The following is a 16,366-nucleotide window of genomic DNA, read 5'->3' on the forward strand; positions in this document are numbered from 1 at the left end:
TTCTCCAAGGAACATACAATTTATTCTTATTAATCTGGCTTGTATGACAACGTAAATGATGTCAATCTGGCATGAAAAACCTTAGCATTTATAGTTATCTTGCGAGAAGGACAATGTTGGTTCAGTGTGTGTGTGTGTGTTTGTGTGTATATGTATGCCTATACGCCATGAAAGTGACTCGCTACTACATCATTCTTCCGGAGTCAGTCCCCTAATTATATTGAACTGGCTTGGCGATTATATATTACATTTGTAAAAATGCAGTTGTTTAAAATATATATTTATCAGAATATATTTGTGATTGTGGCTGAATTTAATCCTGCCAGATGCCTTTTAATATAATTTTGGACTGACGAACATTGCGCTACATTTTTGCCATTTTAAGGCCATTCAAAAAGCAAACAAACATTAGAAAACTACAGGGCTACTTCCTTGAAAATGTTGCTGCCCTTTCGATGCAAGGTAACACAACCATTGGACAAATGTGTTGTTGTTTCGTAAACTCCATGTTCAGTTGGAAGAGAGCACGGACAGCCAGCGATCAAGCGTCAGGGTCATATACATCACAAGTCTCTGTGGCGCAATTGGTTAGCGCGTTAGACTGTTAATCTAAAGGTTGGTGGTTCGAGCCCACCCAGGGACGACAGTGTTTTGTGCTCCATGATGTGGATGTGACATCCTGGACCTCTAATGAGATTCCCAGTTAATTTGGCATGCTGAGGGTCAATGCCAACACAAGCCTCTCAAGTGCAATCAAACAGTTAGCTTGTTTGACTGTCAATCTCAAGTCTGGTGCTTCGACACCACCCAGGGATGACATTTTTCAGATTGTAGAGATGTGAACTGACCCTTCCTGACTTGTTGTGAGTTTCCACGAGACTATGGCCTGCTGAGGGTCAGTATAACCACAACTCTCTTTGGTGCAATTTGTTGGCGCGTTAGACTCTTAATAAAAAAATTGGTGATTTGAGCCCACCCATGGATGCTGTCTTTCCGTTTCTAGCGATATGGAAGACCTTCCTGGCCTTACAGTAAGCTTGCTTTTGACCTGCCGTGTTTCCTGTTGTCACATGTGATTGGTGTGTTGTTGAACATGAAAGATGACATGTTACTATACCTACTGGTAAAATGGCTGTCAATGGTCTCTGATCTTCTGTTACTCAATAGCTTGATCATTCTGTGTTCTCCAAGGAACATACAATTTATTCTTATTAATCTGGCTTGTATGACAACGTAAATGATGTCAATCTGGCATGAAAAACCTTAGCATTTATAGTTATCTTGCGAGAAGGACAATGTTGGTTCAGTGTGTGTGTGTGTGTTTGTGTGTATATGTATGCCTATACGCCATGAAAGTGACTCGCTACTACATCATTCTTCCGGAGTCAGTCCCCTAATTATATTGAACTGGCTTGGCGATTATATATTACATTTGTAAAAATGCAGTTGTTTAAAATATATATTTATCAGAATATATTTGTGATTGTGGCTGAATTTAATCCTGCCAGATGCCTTTTAATATAATTTTGGACTGACGAACATTGCGCTACATTTTTGCCATTTTAAGGCCATTCAAAAAGCAAACAAACATTAGAAAACTACAGGGCTACTTCCTTGAAAATGTTGCTGCCCTTTCGATGCAAGGTAACACAACCATTGGACAAATGTGTTGTTGTTTCGTAAACTCCATGTTCAGTTGGAAGAGAGCACGGACAGCCAGCGATCAAGCGTCAGGGTCATATACATCACAAGTCTCTGTGGCGCAATTGGTTAGCGCGTTAGACTGTTAATCTAAAGGTTGGTGGTTCGAGCCCACCCAGGGACGACAGTGTTTTGTGCTCCATGATGTGGATGTGACATCCTGGACCTCTAATGAGATTCCCAGTTAATTTGGCATGCTGAGGGTCAATGCCAACACAAGCCTCTCAAGTGCAATCAAACAGTTAGCTTGTTTGACTGTCAATCTCAAGTCTGGTGCTTCGACACCACCCAGGGATGACATTTTTCAGATTGTAGAGATGTGAACTGACCCTTCCTGACTTGTTGTGAGTTTCCACGAGACTATGGCCTGCTGAGGGTCAGTATAACCACAACTCTCTTTGGTGCAATTTGTTGGCGCGTTAGACTCTTAATAAAAAAATTGGTGATTTGAGCCCACCCATGGATGCTGTCTTTCCGTTTCTAGCGATATGGAAGACCTTCCTGGCCTTACAGTAAGCTTGCTTTTGACCTGCCGTGTTTCCTGTTGTCACATGTGATTGGTGTGTTGTTGAACATGAAAGATGACATGTTACTATACCTACTGGTAAAATGGCTGTCAATGGTCTCTGATCTTCTGTTACTCAATAGCTTGATCATTCTGTGTTCTCCAAGGAACATACAATTTATTCTTATTAATCTGGCTTGTATGACAACGTAAATGATGTCAATCTGGCATGAAAAACCTTAGCATTTATAGTTATCTTGCGAGAAGGACAATGTTGGTTCAGTGTGTGTGTGTGTGTTTGTGTGTATATGTATGCCTATACGCCATGAAAGTGACTCGCTACTACATCATTCTTCCGGAGTCAGTCCCCTAATTATATTGAACTGGCTTGGCGATTATATATTACATTTGTAAAAATGCAGTTGTTTAAAATATATATTTATCAGAATATATTTGTGATTGTGGCTGAATTTAATCCTGCCAGATGCCTTTTAATATAATTTTGGACTGACGAACATTGCGCTACATTTTTGCCATTTTAAGGCCATTCAAAAAGCAAACAAACATTAGAAAACTACAGGGCTACTTCCTTGAAAATGTTGCTGCCCTTTCGATGCAAGGTAACACAACCATTGGACAAATGTGTTGTTGTTTCGTAAACTCCATGTTCAGTTGGAAGAGAGCACGGACAGCCAGCGATCAAGCGTCAGGGTCATATACATCACAAGTCTCTGTGGCGCAATTGGTTAGCGCGTTAGACTGTTAATCTAAAGGTTGGTGGTTCGAGCCCACCCAGGGACGACAGTGTTTTGTGCTCCATGATGTGGATGTGACATCCTGGACCTCTAATGAGATTCCCAGTTAATTTGGCATGCTGAGGGTCAATGCCAACACAAGCCTCTCAAGTGCAATCAAACAGTTAGCTTGTTTGACTGTCAATCTCAAGTCTGGTGCTTCGACACCACCCAGGGATGACATTTTTCAGATTGTAGAGATGTGAACTGACCCTTCCTGACTTGTTGTGAGTTTCCACGAGACTATGGCCTGCTGAGGGTCAGTATAACCACAACTCTCTTTGGTGCAATTTGTTGGCGCGTTAGACTCTTAATAAAAAAATTGGTGATTTGAGCCCACCCATGGATGCTGTCTTTCCGTTTCTAGCGATATGGAAGACCTTCCTGGCCTTACAGTAAGCTTGCTTTTGACCTGCCGTGTTTCCTGTTGTCACATGTGATTGGTGTGTTGTTGAACATGAAAGATGACATGTTACTATACCTACTGGTAAAATGGCTGTCAATGGTCTCTGATCTTCTGTTACTCAATAGCTTGATCATTCTGTGTTCTCCAAGGAACATACAATTTATTCTTATTAATCTGGCTTGTATGACAACGTAAATGATGTCAATCTGGCATGAAAAACCTTAGCATTTATAGTTATCTTGCGAGAAGGACAATGTTGGTTCAGTGTGTGTGTGTGTGTTTGTGTGTATATGTATGCCTATACGCCATGAAAGTGACTCGCTACTACATCATTCTTCCGGAGTCAGTCCCCTAATTATATTGAACTGGCTTGGCGATTATATATTACATTTGTAAAAATGCAGTTGTTTAAAATATATATTTATCAGAATATATTTGTGATTGTGGCTGAATTTAATCCTGCCAGATGCCTTTTAATATAATTTTGGACTGACGAACATTGCGCTACATTTTTGCCATTTTAAGGCCATTCAAAAAGCAAACAAACATTAGAAAACTACAGGGCTACTTCCTTGAAAATGTTGCTGCCCTTTCGATGCAAGGTAACACAACCATTGGACAAATGTGTTGTTGTTTCGTAAACTCCATGTTCAGTTGGAAGAGAGCACGGACAGCCAGCGATCAAGCGTCAGGGTCATATACATCACAAGTCTCTGTGGCGCAATTGGTTAGCGCGTTAGACTGTTAATCTAAAGGTTGGTGGTTCGAGCCCACCCAGGGACGACAGTGTTTTGTGCTCCATGATGTGGATGTGACATCCTGGACCTCTAATGAGATTCCCAGTTAATTTGGCATGCTGAGGGTCAATGCCAACACAAGCCTCTCAAGTGCAATCAAACAGTTAGCTTGTTTGACTGTCAATCTCAAGTCTGGTGCTTCGACACCACCCAGGGATGACATTTTTCAGATTGTAGAGATGTGAACTGACCCTTCCTGACTTGTTGTGAGTTTCCACGAGACTATGGCCTGCTGAGGGTCAGTATAACCACAACTCTCTTTGGTGCAATTTGTTGGCGCGTTAGACTCTTAATAAAAAAATTGGTGATTTGAGCCCACCCATGGATGCTGTCTTTCCGTTTCTAGCGATATGGAAGACCTTCCTGGCCTTACAGTAAGCTTGCTTTTGACCTGCCGTGTTTCCTGTTGTCACATGTGATTGGTGTGTTGTTGAACATGAAAGATGACATGTTACTATACCTACTGGTAAAATGGCTGTCAATGGTCTCTGATCTTCTGTTACTCAATAGCTTGATCATTCTGTGTTCTCCAAGGAACATACAATTTATTCTTATTAATCTGGCTTGTATGACAACGTAAATGATGTCAATCTGGCATGAAAAACCTTAGCATTTATAGTTATCTTGCGAGAAGGACAATGTTGGTTCAGTGTGTGTGTGTGTGTTTGTGTGTATATGTATGCCTATACGCCATGAAAGTGACTCGCTACTACATCATTCTTCCGGAGTCAGTCCCCTAATTATATTGAACTGGCTTGGCGATTATATATTACATTTGTAAAAATGCAGTTGTTTAAAATATATATTTATCAGAATATATTTGTGATTGTGGCTGAATTTAATCCTGCCAGATGCCTTTTAATATAATTTTGGACTGACGAACATTGCGCTACATTTTTGCCATTTTAAGGCCATTCAAAAAGCAAACAAACATTAGAAAACTACAGGGCTACTTCCTTGAAAATGTTGCTGCCCTTTCGATGCAAGGTAACACAACCATTGGACAAATGTGTTGTTGTTTCGTAAACTCCATGTTCAGTTGGAAGAGAGCACGGACAGCCAGCGATCAAGCGTCAGGGTCATATACATCACAAGTCTCTGTGGCGCAATTGGTTAGCGCGTTAGACTGTTAATCTAAAGGTTGGTGGTTCGAGCCCACCCAGGGACGACAGTGTTTTGTGCTCCATGATGTGGATGTGACATCCTGGACCTCTAATGAGATTCCCAGTTAATTTGGCATGCTGAGGGTCAATGCCAACACAAGCCTCTCAAGTGCAATCAAACAGTTAGCTTGTTTGACTGTCAATCTCAAGTCTGGTGCTTCGACACCACCCAGGGATGACATTTTTCAGATTGTAGAGATGTGAACTGACCCTTCCTGACTTGTTGTGAGTTTCCACGAGACTATGGCCTGCTGAGGGTCAGTATAACCACAACTCTCTTTGGTGCAATTTGTTGGCGCGTTAGACTCTTAATAAAAAAATTGGTGATTTGAGCCCACCCATGGATGCTGTCTTTCCGTTTCTAGCGATATGGAAGACCTTCCTGGCCTTACAGTAAGCTTGCTTTTGACCTGCCGTGTTTCCTGTTGTCACATGTGATTGGTGTGTTGTTGAACATGAAAGATGACATGTTACTATACCTACTGGTAAAATGGCTGTCAATGGTCTCTGATCTTCTGTTACTCAATAGCTTGATCATTCTGTGTTCTCCAAGGAACATACAATTTATTCTTATTAATCTGGCTTGTATGACAACGTAAATGATGTCAATCTGGCATGAAAAACCTTAGCATTTATAGTTATCTTGCGAGAAGGACAATGTTGGTTCAGTGTGTGTGTGTGTGTTTGTGTGTATATGTATGCCTATACGCCATGAAAGTGACTCGCTACTACATCATTCTTCCGGAGTCAGTCCCCTAATTATATTGAACTGGCTTGGCGATTATATATTACATTTGTAAAAATGCAGTTGTTTAAAATATATATTTATCAGAATATATTTGTGATTGTGGCTGAATTTAATCCTGCCAGATGCCTTTTAATATAATTTTGGACTGACGAACATTGCGCTACATTTTTGCCATTTTAAGGCCATTCAAAAAGCAAACAAACATTAGAAAACTACAGGGCTACTTCCTTGAAAATGTTGCTGCCCTTTCGATGCAAGGTAACACAACCATTGGACAAATGTGTTGTTGTTTCGTAAACTCCATGTTCAGTTGGAAGAGAGCACGGACAGCCAGCGATCAAGCGTCAGGGTCATATACATCACAAGTCTCTGTGGCGCAATTGGTTAGCGCGTTAGACTGTTAATCTAAAGGTTGGTGGTTCGAGCCCACCCAGGGACGACAGTGTTTTGTGCTCCATGATGTGGATGTGACATCCTGGACCTCTAATGAGATTCCCAGTTAATTTGGCATGCTGAGGGTCAATGCCAACACAAGCCTCTCAAGTGCAATCAAACAGTTAGCTTGTTTGACTGTCAATCTCAAGTCTGGTGCTTCGACACCACCCAGGGATGACATTTTTCAGATTGTAGAGATGTGAACTGACCCTTCCTGACTTGTTGTGAGTTTCCACGAGACTATGGCCTGCTGAGGGTCAGTATAACCACAAGTCTCTTTGGTGCAATTTGTTGGCGCGTTAGACTCTTAATAAAAAAATTGGTGATTTGAGCCCACCCAGGGATGCTGTCTTTCCGTTTCTAGCGATATGGAAGACCTTCCTGGCCTTACAGTAAGCTTGCTTTTGACCTGCCGTGTTTCCTGTTGTCACATGTGATTGGTGTGTTGTTGAACATGAAAGATGACATGTTACTATACCTACTGGTAAAATGGCTGTCAATGGTCTCTGATCTTCTGTTACTCAATAGCTTGATCATTCTGTGTTCTCCAAGGAACATACAATTTATTCTTATTAATCTGGCTTGTATGACAACGTAAATGATGTCAATCTGGCATGAAAAACCTTAGCATTTATAGTTATCTTGCGAGAAGGACAATGTTGGTTCAGTGTGTGTGTGTGTGTTTGTGTGTATATGTATGCCTATACGCCATGAAAGTGACTCGCTACTACATCATTCTTCCGGAGTCAGTCCCCTAATTATATTGAACTGGCTTGGCGATTATATATTACATTTGTAAAAATGCAGTTGTTTAAAATATATATTTATCAGAATATATTTGTGATTGTGGCTGAATTTAATCCTGCCAGATGCCTTTTAATATAATTTTGGACTGACGAACATTGCGCTACATTTTTGCCATTTTAAGGCCATTCAAAAAGCAAACAAACATTAGAAAACTACAGGGCTACTTCCTTGAAAATGTTGCTGCCCTTTCGATGCAAGGTAACACAACCATTGGACAAATGTGTTGTTGTTTCGTAAACTCCATGTTCAGTTGGAAGAGAGCACGGACAGCCAGCGATCAAGCGTCAGGGTCATATACATCACAAGTCTCTGTGGCGCAATTGGTTAGCGCGTTAGACTGTTAATCTAAAGGTTGGTGGTTCGAGCCCACCCAGGGACGACAGTGTTTTGTGCTCCATGATGTGGATGTGACATCCTGGACCTCTAATGAGATTCCCAGTTAATTTGGCATGCTGAGGGTCAATGCCAACACAAGCCTCTCAAGTGCAATCAAACAGTTAGCTTGTTTGACTGTCAATCTCAAGTCTGGTGCTTCGACACCACCCAGGGATGACATTTTTCAGATTGTAGAGATGTGAACTGACCCTTCCTGACTTGTTGTGAGTTTCCACGAGACTATGGCCTGCTGAGGGTCAGTATAACCACAAGTCTCTTTGGTGCAATTTGTTGGCGCGTTAGACTCTTAATAAAAAAATTGGTGATTTGAGCCCACCCAGGGATGCTGTCTTTCCGTTTCTAGCGATATGGAAGACCTTCCTGGCCTTACAGTAAGCTTGCTTTTGACCTGCCGTGTTTCCTGTTGTCACATGTGATTGGTGTGTTGTTGAACATGAAAGATGACATGTTACTATACCTACTGGTAAAATGGCTGTCAATGGTCTCTGATCTTCTGTTACTCAATAGCTTGATCATTCTGTGTTCTCCAAGGAACATACAATTTATTCTTATTAATCTGGCTTGTATGACAACGTAAATGATGTCAATCTGGCATGAAAAACCTTAGCATTTATAGTTATCTTGCGAGAAGGACAATGTTGGTTCAGTGTGTGTGTGTGTGTTTGTGTGTATATGTATGCCTATACGCCATGAAAGTGACTCGCTACTACATCATTCTTCCGGAGTCAGTCCCCTAATTATATTGAACTGGCTTGGCGATTATATATTACATTTGTAAAAATGCAGTTGTTTAAAATATATATTTATCAGAATATATTTGTGATTGTGGCTGAATTTAATCCTGCCAGATGCCTTTTAATATAATTTTGGACTGACGAACATTGCGCTACATTTTTGCCATTTTAAGGCCATTCAAAAAGCAAACAAACATTAGAAAACTACAGGGCTACTTCCTTGAAAATGTTGCTGCCCTTTCGATGCAAGGTAACACAACCATTGGACAAATGTGTTGTTGTTTCGTAAACTCCATGTTCAGTTGGAAGAGAGCACGGACAGCCAGCGATCAAGCGTCTGGGTCATATACATCACAAGTCTCTGTGGCGCAATTGGTTAGCGCGTTAGACTGTTAATCTAAAGGTTGGTGGTTCGAGCCCACCCAGGGACGACAGTGTTTTGTGCTCCATGATGTGGATGTGACATCCTGGACCTCTAATGAGATTCCCAGTTAATTTGGCATGCTGAGGGTCAATGCCAACACAAGCCTCTCAAGTGCAATCAAACAGTTAGCTTGTTTGACTGTCAATCTCAAGTCTGGTGCTTCGACACCACCCAGGGATGACATTTTTCAGATTGTAGAGATGTGAACTGACCCTTCCTGACTTGTTGTGAGTTTCCACGAGACTATGGCCTGCTGAGGGTCAGTATAACCACAAGTCTCTTTGGTGCAATTTGTTGGCGCGTTAGACTCTTAATAAAAAAATTGGTGATTTGAGCCCACCCAGGGATGCTGTCTTTCCGTTTCTAGCGATATGGAAGACCTTCCTGGCCTTACAGTAAGCTTGCTTTTGACCTGCCGTGTTTCCTGTTGTCACATGTGATTGGTGTGTTGTTGAACATGAAAGATGACATGTTACTATACCTACTGGTAAAATGGCTGTCAATGGTCTCTGATCTTCTGTTACTCAATAGCTTGATCATTCTGTGTTCTCCAAGGAACATACAATTTATTCTTATTAATCTGGCTTGTATGACAACGTAAATGATGTCAATCTGGCATGAAAAACCTTAGCATTTATAGTTATCTTGCGAGAAGGACAATGTTGGTTCAGTGTGTGTGTGTGTGTTTGTGTGTATATGTATGCCTATACGCCATGAAAGTGACTCGCTACTACATCATTCTTCCGGAGTCAGTCCCCTAATTATATTGAACTGGCTTGGCGATTATATATTACATTTGTAAAAATGCAGTTGTTTAAAATATATATTTATCAGAATATATTTGTGATTGTGGCTGAATTTAATCCTGCCAGATGCCTTTTAATATAATTTTGGACTGACGAACATTGCGCTACATTTTTGCCATTTTAAGGCCATTCAAAAAGCAAACAAACATTAGAAAACTACAGGGCTACTTCCTTGAAAATGTTGCTGCCCTTTCGATGCAAGGTAACACAACCATTGGACAAATGTGTTGTTGTTTCGTAAACTCCATGTTCAGTTGGAAGAGAGCACGGACAGCCAGCGATCAAGCGTCTGGGTCATATACATCACAAGTCTCTGTGGCGCAATTGGTTAGCGCGTTAGACTGTTAATCTAAAGGTTGGTGGTTCGAGCCCACCCAGGGACGACAGTGTTTTGTGCTCCATGATGTGGATGTGACATCCTGGACCTCTAATGAGATTCCCAGTTAATTTGGCATGCTGAGGGTCAATGCCAACACAAGCCTCTCAAGTGCAATCAAACAGTTAGCTTGTTTGACTGTCAATCTCAAGTCTGGTGCTTCGACACCACCCAGGGATGACATTTTTCAGATTGTAGAGATGTGAACTGACCCTTCCTGACTTGTTGTGAGTTTCCACGAGACTATGGCCTGCTGAGGGTCAGTATAACCACAAGTCTCTTTGGTGCAATTTGTTGGCGCGTTAGACTCTTAATTAAAAAATTGGTGATTTGAGCCCACCCAGGGATGCTGTCTTTCCGTTTCTAGCGATATGGAAGACCTTCCTGGCCTTACAGTAAGCTTGCTTTTGACCTGCCGTGTTTCCTGTTGTCACATGTGATTGGTGTGTTGTTGAACATGAAAGATGACAAGTTACTATACCTACTGGTAAAATGGCTGTCAATGGTCTCTGATCTTCTGTTACTCAATAGCTTGATCATTCTGTGTTCTCCAAGGAACTTATAATTTATTCTTATTAATCTGGCTTGTATGACAACGTAAATGATGTCAATCTGGCATGAAAAACCTTAGCATTTATAGTTATCTTGCGAGAAGGACAATGTTGGTTCAGTGTGTGTGTGTGTTTGTGTGTATATGTATGCCTATACGCCATGAAAGTGACTCGCTACTACATCATTCTTCCGGAGTCAGTCCCCTAATTATATTGAACTGGCTTGGCGATTATATATTACATTTGTAAAAATGCAGTTGTTTAAAATATATATTTATCAGAATATATTTGTGATTGTGGCTGAATTTAATCCTGCCAGATGCCTTTTAATATAATGTTGGACTGACGAACATTGCGCTACATTTTTGCCATTTTAAGGCCATTCAAAAAGCAAACAAACATTAGAAAACTACAGGGCTACTTCCTTGAAAATGTTGCTGCCCTTTCGATGCAAGGTAACACAACCATTGGAAAAATGTGTTGTTGTTTCGTAAACTCCATGTTCAGTTGGAAGAGAGCACGGACAGCCAGCGATCAAGCGTCAGGGTCATATACACCACAAGTCTCTGTGGCGCAATTGGTTAGCGCGTTAGACTGTTAATCTAAAGGTTGGTGGTTCGAGCCCACCCAGGGACGACAGTGTTTTGTGCTCCATGATGTGGATGTGACATCCTGGACCTCTAATGAGATTCCCAGTTAATTTGGCCTGCTGAGGGTCAATGCCAACACAAGCCTATCAAGTGCAATCAAATAGTTAGCTTGTTTGACTGTCAATCTCAAGTCTGGTGCTTCGACACCACCCAGGGATGACATTTTTCAGATTGTAGAGATGTGAACTGACCCTTCCTGACTTGTTGTGAGTTTCCACGAGACTATGGCCTGCTGAGGGTCAGTATAACCACAAGTCTCTTTGGTGCAATTTGTTGGCGCGTTAGACTCTTAATTAAAAAATTGGTGATTTGAGCCCACCCAGGGATGCTGTCTTTCCGTTTCTAGCGATATGGAAGACCTTCCTGGCCTTACAGTAAGCTTGCTTTTGACCTGCCGTGTTTCCTGTTGTCACATGTGATTGGTGTGTTGTTGAACATGAAAGATGACAAGTTACTATACCTACTGGTAAAATGGCTGTCAATGGTCTCTGATCTTCTGTTACTCAATAGCTTGATCATTCTGTGTTCTCCAAGGAACTTATAATTTATTCTTATTAATCTGGCTTGTATGACAACGTAAATGATGTCAATCTGGCATGAAAAACCTTAGCATTTATAGTTATCTTGCGAGAAGGACAATGTTGGTTCAGTGTGTGTGTGTGTTTGTGTGTATATGTATGCCTATACGCCATGAAAGTGACTCGCTACTACATCATTCTTCCGGAGTCAGTCCCCTAATTATATTGAACTGGCTTGGCGATTATATATTACATTTGTAAAAATGCAGTTGTTTAAAATATATATTTATCAGAATATATTTGTGATTGTGGCTGAATTTAATCCTGCCAGATGCCTTTTAATATAATGTTGGACTGACGAACATTGCGCTACATTTTTGCCATTTTAAGGCCATTCAAAAAGCAAACAAACATTAGAAAACTACAGGGCTACTTCCTTGAAAATGTTGCTGCCCTTTCGATGCAAGGTAACACAACCATTGGAAAAATGTGTTGTTGTTTCGTAAACTCCATGTTCAGTTGGAAGAGAGCACGGACAGCCAGCGATCAAGCGTCAGGGTCATATACACCACAAGTCTCTGTGGCGCAATTGGTTAGCGCGTTAGACTGTTAATCTAAAGGTTGGTGGTTCGAGCCCACCCAGGGACGACAGTGTTTTGTGCTCCATGATGTGGATGTGACATCCTGGACCTCTAATGAGATTCCCAGTTAATTTGGCATGCTGAGGGTCAATGCCAACACAAGCCTCTCAAGTGCAATCAAACAGTTAGCTTGTTTGACTGTCAATCTCAAGTCTGGTGCTTCGACACCACCCAGGGATGACATTTTTCAGATTGTAGAGATGTGAACTGACCCTTCCTGACTTGTTGTGAGTTTCCACGAGACTATGGCCTGCTGAGGGTCAGTATAACCACAAGTCTCTTTGGTGCAATTTGTTGGCGCGTTAGACTCTTAATTAAAAAATTGGTGATTTGAGCCCACCCAGGGATGCTGTCTTTCCGTTTCTAGCGATATGGAAGACCTTCCTGGCCTTACAGTAAGCTTGCTTTTGACCTGCCGTGTTTCCTGTTGTCACATGTGATTGGTGTGTTGTTGAACATGAAAGATGACAAGTTACTATACCTACTGGTAAAATGGCTGTCAATGGTCTCTGATCTTCTGTTACTCAATAGCTTGATCATTCTGTGTTCTCCAAGGAACTTATAATTTATTCTTATTAATCTGGCTTGTATGACAACGTAAATGATGTCAATCTGGCATGAAAAACCTTAGCATTTATAGTTATCTTGCGAGAAGGACAATGTTGGTTCAGTGTGTGTGTGTGTTTGTGTGTATATGTATGCCTATACGCCATGAAAGTGACTCGCTACTACATCATTCTTCCGGAGTCAGTCCCCTAATTATATTGAACTGGCTTGGCGATTATATATTACATTTGTAAAAATGCAGTTGTTTAAAATATATATTTATCAGAATATATTTGTGATTGTGGCTGAATTTAATCCTGCCAGATGCCTTTTAATATAATGTTGCACTGACGAACATTGCGCTACATTTTTGCCATTTTAAGGCCATTCAAAAAGCAAACAAACATTAGAAAACTACAGGGCTACTTCCTTGAAAATGTTGCTGCCCTTTCGATGCAAGGTAACACAACCATTGGAACAATGTGTTGTTGTTTCGTAAACTCCATGTTCAGTTGGAAGAGAGCACGGACAGCCAGCGATCAAGCGTCAGGGTCATATACACCACAAGTCTCTGTGGCGCAATTGGTTAGCGCGTTAGACTGTTAATCTAAAGGTTGGTGGTTTGAGCCCACCCAGGGACGACAGTGTTTTGTGCTCCATGATGTGGATGTGACATCCTGGACCTCTAATGAGATTCCCAGTTAATTTGGCATGCTGAGGGTCAATGCCAACACAAGCCTCTCAAGTGCAATCAAACAGTTAGCTTGTTTGACTGTCAATCTCAAGTCTGGTGCTTCGACACCACCCAGGGATGACATTTTTCAGATTGTAGAGATGTGAACTGACCCTTCCTGACTTGTTGTGAGTTTCCACGAGACTATGGCCTGCTGAGGGTCAGTATAACCACAAGTCTCTTTGGTGCAATTTGTTGGCGCGTTAGACTCTTAATTAAAAAATTGGTGATTTGAGCCCACCCAGGGATGCTGTCTTTCCGTTTCTAGCGATATGGAAGACCTTCCTGGCCTTACAGTAAGCTTGCTTTTGACCTGCCGTGTTTCCTGTTGTCACATGTGATTGGTGTGTTGTTGAACATGAAAGATGACAAGTTACTATACCTACTGGTAAAATGGCTGTCAATGGTCTCTGATCTTCTGTTACTCAATAGCTTGATCATTCTGTGTTCTCCAAGGAACTTATAATTTATTCTTATTAATCTGGCTTGTATGACAACGTAAATGATGTCAATCTGGCATGAAAAACCTTAGCATTTATAGTTATCTTGCGAGAAGGACAATGTTGGTTCAGTGTGTGTGTGTGTTTGTGTGTATATGTATGCCTATACGCCATGAAAGTGACTCGCTACTACATCATTCTTCCGGAGTCAGTCCCCTAATTATATTGAACTGGCTTGGCGATTATATATTACATTTGTAAAAATGCAGTTGTTTAAAATATATATTTATCAGAATATATTTGTGATTGTGGCTGAATTTAATCCTGCCAGATGCCTTTTAATATAATGTTGCACTGACGAACATTGCGCTACATTTTTGCCATTTTAAGGCCATTCAAAAAGCAAACAAACATTAGAAAACTACAGGGCTACTTCCTTGAAAATGTTGCTGCCCTTTCGATGCAAGGTAACACAACCATTGGAACAATGTGTTGTTGTTTTGTAAACTCCATGTTCAGTTGGAAGAGAGCACGGACGGCCAGCGATCAAGCGTCTGGGTCATATACACCACAAGTCTCTGTGGCGCAATTGGTTAGCGCGTTAGACTGTTAATCTAAAGGTTGGTGGTTTGATCCCACCCAGGGACGACAGTGTTTTGTGCTCCATGATGTGGATGTGACATCCTGGACCTCTAATGAGATTCCCAGTTAATTTGGCCTGCTGAGGGTCAATGCCAACACAAGCCTATCAAGTGCAATCAAATAGTTAGCTTGTTTGACTGTCAATCTCAAGTCTGGTGCTTCGACACCACCCAGGGATGACATTTTTCAGATTGTAGAGATGTGAACTGACCCTTCCTGACTTGTTGTGAGTTTCCACGAGACTATGGCCTGCTGAGGGTCAGTATAACCACAAGTCTCTTTGGTGCAATTTGTTGGCGCGTTAGACTCTTAATTAAAAAATTGGTGATTTGAGCCCACCCAGGGATGCTGTCTTTCCGTTTCTAGCGATATGGAAGACCTTCCTGGCCTTACAGTAAGCTTGCTTTTGACCTGCCGTGTTTCCTGTTGTCACATGTGATTGGTGTGTTGTTGAACATGAAAGATGACAAGTTACTATACCTACTGGTAAAATGGCTGTCAATGGTCTCTGATATTCTGTTACTCAATAGCTTGATCATTCTGTGTTCTCCAAGGAACATATAATTTATTCTTATTAATCTGGCTTGTATGACAACGTAAATGATGTCAATCTGGCATGAAAAACATTAGCATTTATAGTTATCTTGCGAGAAGGACAATGTTGGTTCAGTGTGTGTGTGTGTTTGTGTGTATATGTATGCCTATACGCCATGAAAGTGACTCGCTACTACATCATTCTTCCGGAGTCAGTCCCCTAATTATATTGAACTGGCTTGGAGATTATATATTACATTTGTAAAAATGCAGTTGTTTAAATATATATTTATCAGAATATATTTGTGATTGTGGCTGAATTTAATCCTGCCAGATGCCTTTTAATATAATGTTGGACTGACGAACATTGCGCTACATTTTTGCCATTTTAAGGCCATTCAAAAAGCAAACAAACATTAGAAAATACAGGGCTACTTCCTTGAAAATGTTGCTGCCCTTCGATGCAAGGTAACACAACCATTGGAAAAATGTGTTGTTGTTTCGTAAACTCCATGTTCAGTTGGAAGAGAGCACGGACCAGGCCAGGACTCAAGCGAGTCATGGGTCTATAACCACAAGTCTCTTTGGAGCAATTTTTTCCCTTTAAGCGTTAGACTGTTATATCTAAAGGTTGGTGGTTTCGATCCCACCCCAGGGACGACAGTGTTTTGTGCTCCGTAATGTGGATGTGACATCCTGGACCTCTAATGAGATTCCAGTTAATTTGGCCGGCTGCTTGAGGTCAATGCCAAAACAAGCCTATCACGTTGCAATCAAATAGTGTAGCTTGTTTGACTGTCAATCTCACAGTCTGTGCTTCGACACCACCCAGGGATGACATTTTCAGATTGTAGAGATGTGAACTGACCCTTCCTGACTTGTTGTGAGTTTCCACGAGACTATGGCCTGCTGAGGGTCAGTATAACCACAAGTCTCTTTGGTGCAATTGTTGGCGCGTTAGACTCTTAATTAAAAAAAATTGGTGATTGGAGCCAACCCAGGATGCTGTCTTTCCGTTT

The 16,366-nt window shown here is 41.3% G+C and overlaps 13 non-coding genes across 13 annotated transcripts; all 13 read left to right on the top strand.

Moving 5' to 3' along the window:
- The first annotated feature begins 569 nt into the window (after positions 1–569).
- trnan-guu (transfer RNA asparagine (anticodon GUU)) lies at positions 570–643 on the top strand. Its single transcript has one exon. It is a non-coding gene; the product is annotated as a tRNA-Asn (tRNA).
- A 1,108-nt stretch (positions 644–1,751) lies between these two features.
- Positions 1,752–1,825, top strand: trnan-guu (transfer RNA asparagine (anticodon GUU)). Its single transcript has one exon. It is a non-coding gene; the product is annotated as a tRNA-Asn (tRNA).
- Positions 1,826–2,933: 1,108 nt separating this feature from the next.
- trnan-guu (transfer RNA asparagine (anticodon GUU)) lies at positions 2,934–3,007 on the top strand. The gene has a single exon. It is a non-coding gene; the product is annotated as a tRNA-Asn (tRNA).
- A 1,108-nt stretch (positions 3,008–4,115) lies between these two features.
- Positions 4,116–4,189, top strand: trnan-guu (transfer RNA asparagine (anticodon GUU)). Its single transcript has one exon. It is a non-coding gene; the product is annotated as a tRNA-Asn (tRNA).
- Positions 4,190–5,297: 1,108 nt separating this feature from the next.
- On the top strand, positions 5,298–5,371 carry trnan-guu (transfer RNA asparagine (anticodon GUU)). Its single transcript has one exon. It is a non-coding gene; the product is annotated as a tRNA-Asn (tRNA).
- A 1,108-nt stretch (positions 5,372–6,479) lies between these two features.
- trnan-guu (transfer RNA asparagine (anticodon GUU)) lies at positions 6,480–6,553 on the top strand. Its single transcript has one exon. It is a non-coding gene; the product is annotated as a tRNA-Asn (tRNA).
- Positions 6,554–7,661: 1,108 nt separating this feature from the next.
- Positions 7,662–7,735, top strand: trnan-guu (transfer RNA asparagine (anticodon GUU)). The gene has a single exon. It is a non-coding gene; the product is annotated as a tRNA-Asn (tRNA).
- Positions 7,736–8,843: 1,108 nt separating this feature from the next.
- On the top strand, positions 8,844–8,917 carry trnan-guu (transfer RNA asparagine (anticodon GUU)). Its single transcript has one exon. It is a non-coding gene; the product is annotated as a tRNA-Asn (tRNA).
- Positions 8,918–10,025: 1,108 nt separating this feature from the next.
- trnan-guu (transfer RNA asparagine (anticodon GUU)) lies at positions 10,026–10,099 on the top strand. The gene has a single exon. It is a non-coding gene; the product is annotated as a tRNA-Asn (tRNA).
- A 1,106-nt stretch (positions 10,100–11,205) lies between these two features.
- Positions 11,206–11,279, top strand: trnan-guu (transfer RNA asparagine (anticodon GUU)). Its single transcript has one exon. It is a non-coding gene; the product is annotated as a tRNA-Asn (tRNA).
- A 1,106-nt stretch (positions 11,280–12,385) lies between these two features.
- trnan-guu (transfer RNA asparagine (anticodon GUU)) lies at positions 12,386–12,459 on the top strand. The gene has a single exon. It is a non-coding gene; the product is annotated as a tRNA-Asn (tRNA).
- Positions 12,460–13,565: 1,106 nt separating this feature from the next.
- trnan-guu (transfer RNA asparagine (anticodon GUU)) lies at positions 13,566–13,639 on the top strand. Its single transcript has one exon. It is a non-coding gene; the product is annotated as a tRNA-Asn (tRNA).
- A 1,106-nt stretch (positions 13,640–14,745) lies between these two features.
- On the top strand, positions 14,746–14,819 carry trnan-guu (transfer RNA asparagine (anticodon GUU)). The gene has a single exon. It is a non-coding gene; the product is annotated as a tRNA-Asn (tRNA).
- The last annotated feature ends 1,547 nt before the right edge of the window (positions 14,820–16,366 follow it).

The sequence above is a fragment of the Oncorhynchus kisutch genome, unplaced genomic scaffold, assembly GCF_002021735.2.
Source record: "Oncorhynchus kisutch isolate 150728-3 unplaced genomic scaffold, Okis_V2 scaffold2204, whole genome shotgun sequence".
NCBI classification, from domain to species: domain Eukaryota; kingdom Metazoa; phylum Chordata; class Actinopteri; order Salmoniformes; family Salmonidae; genus Oncorhynchus; species Oncorhynchus kisutch.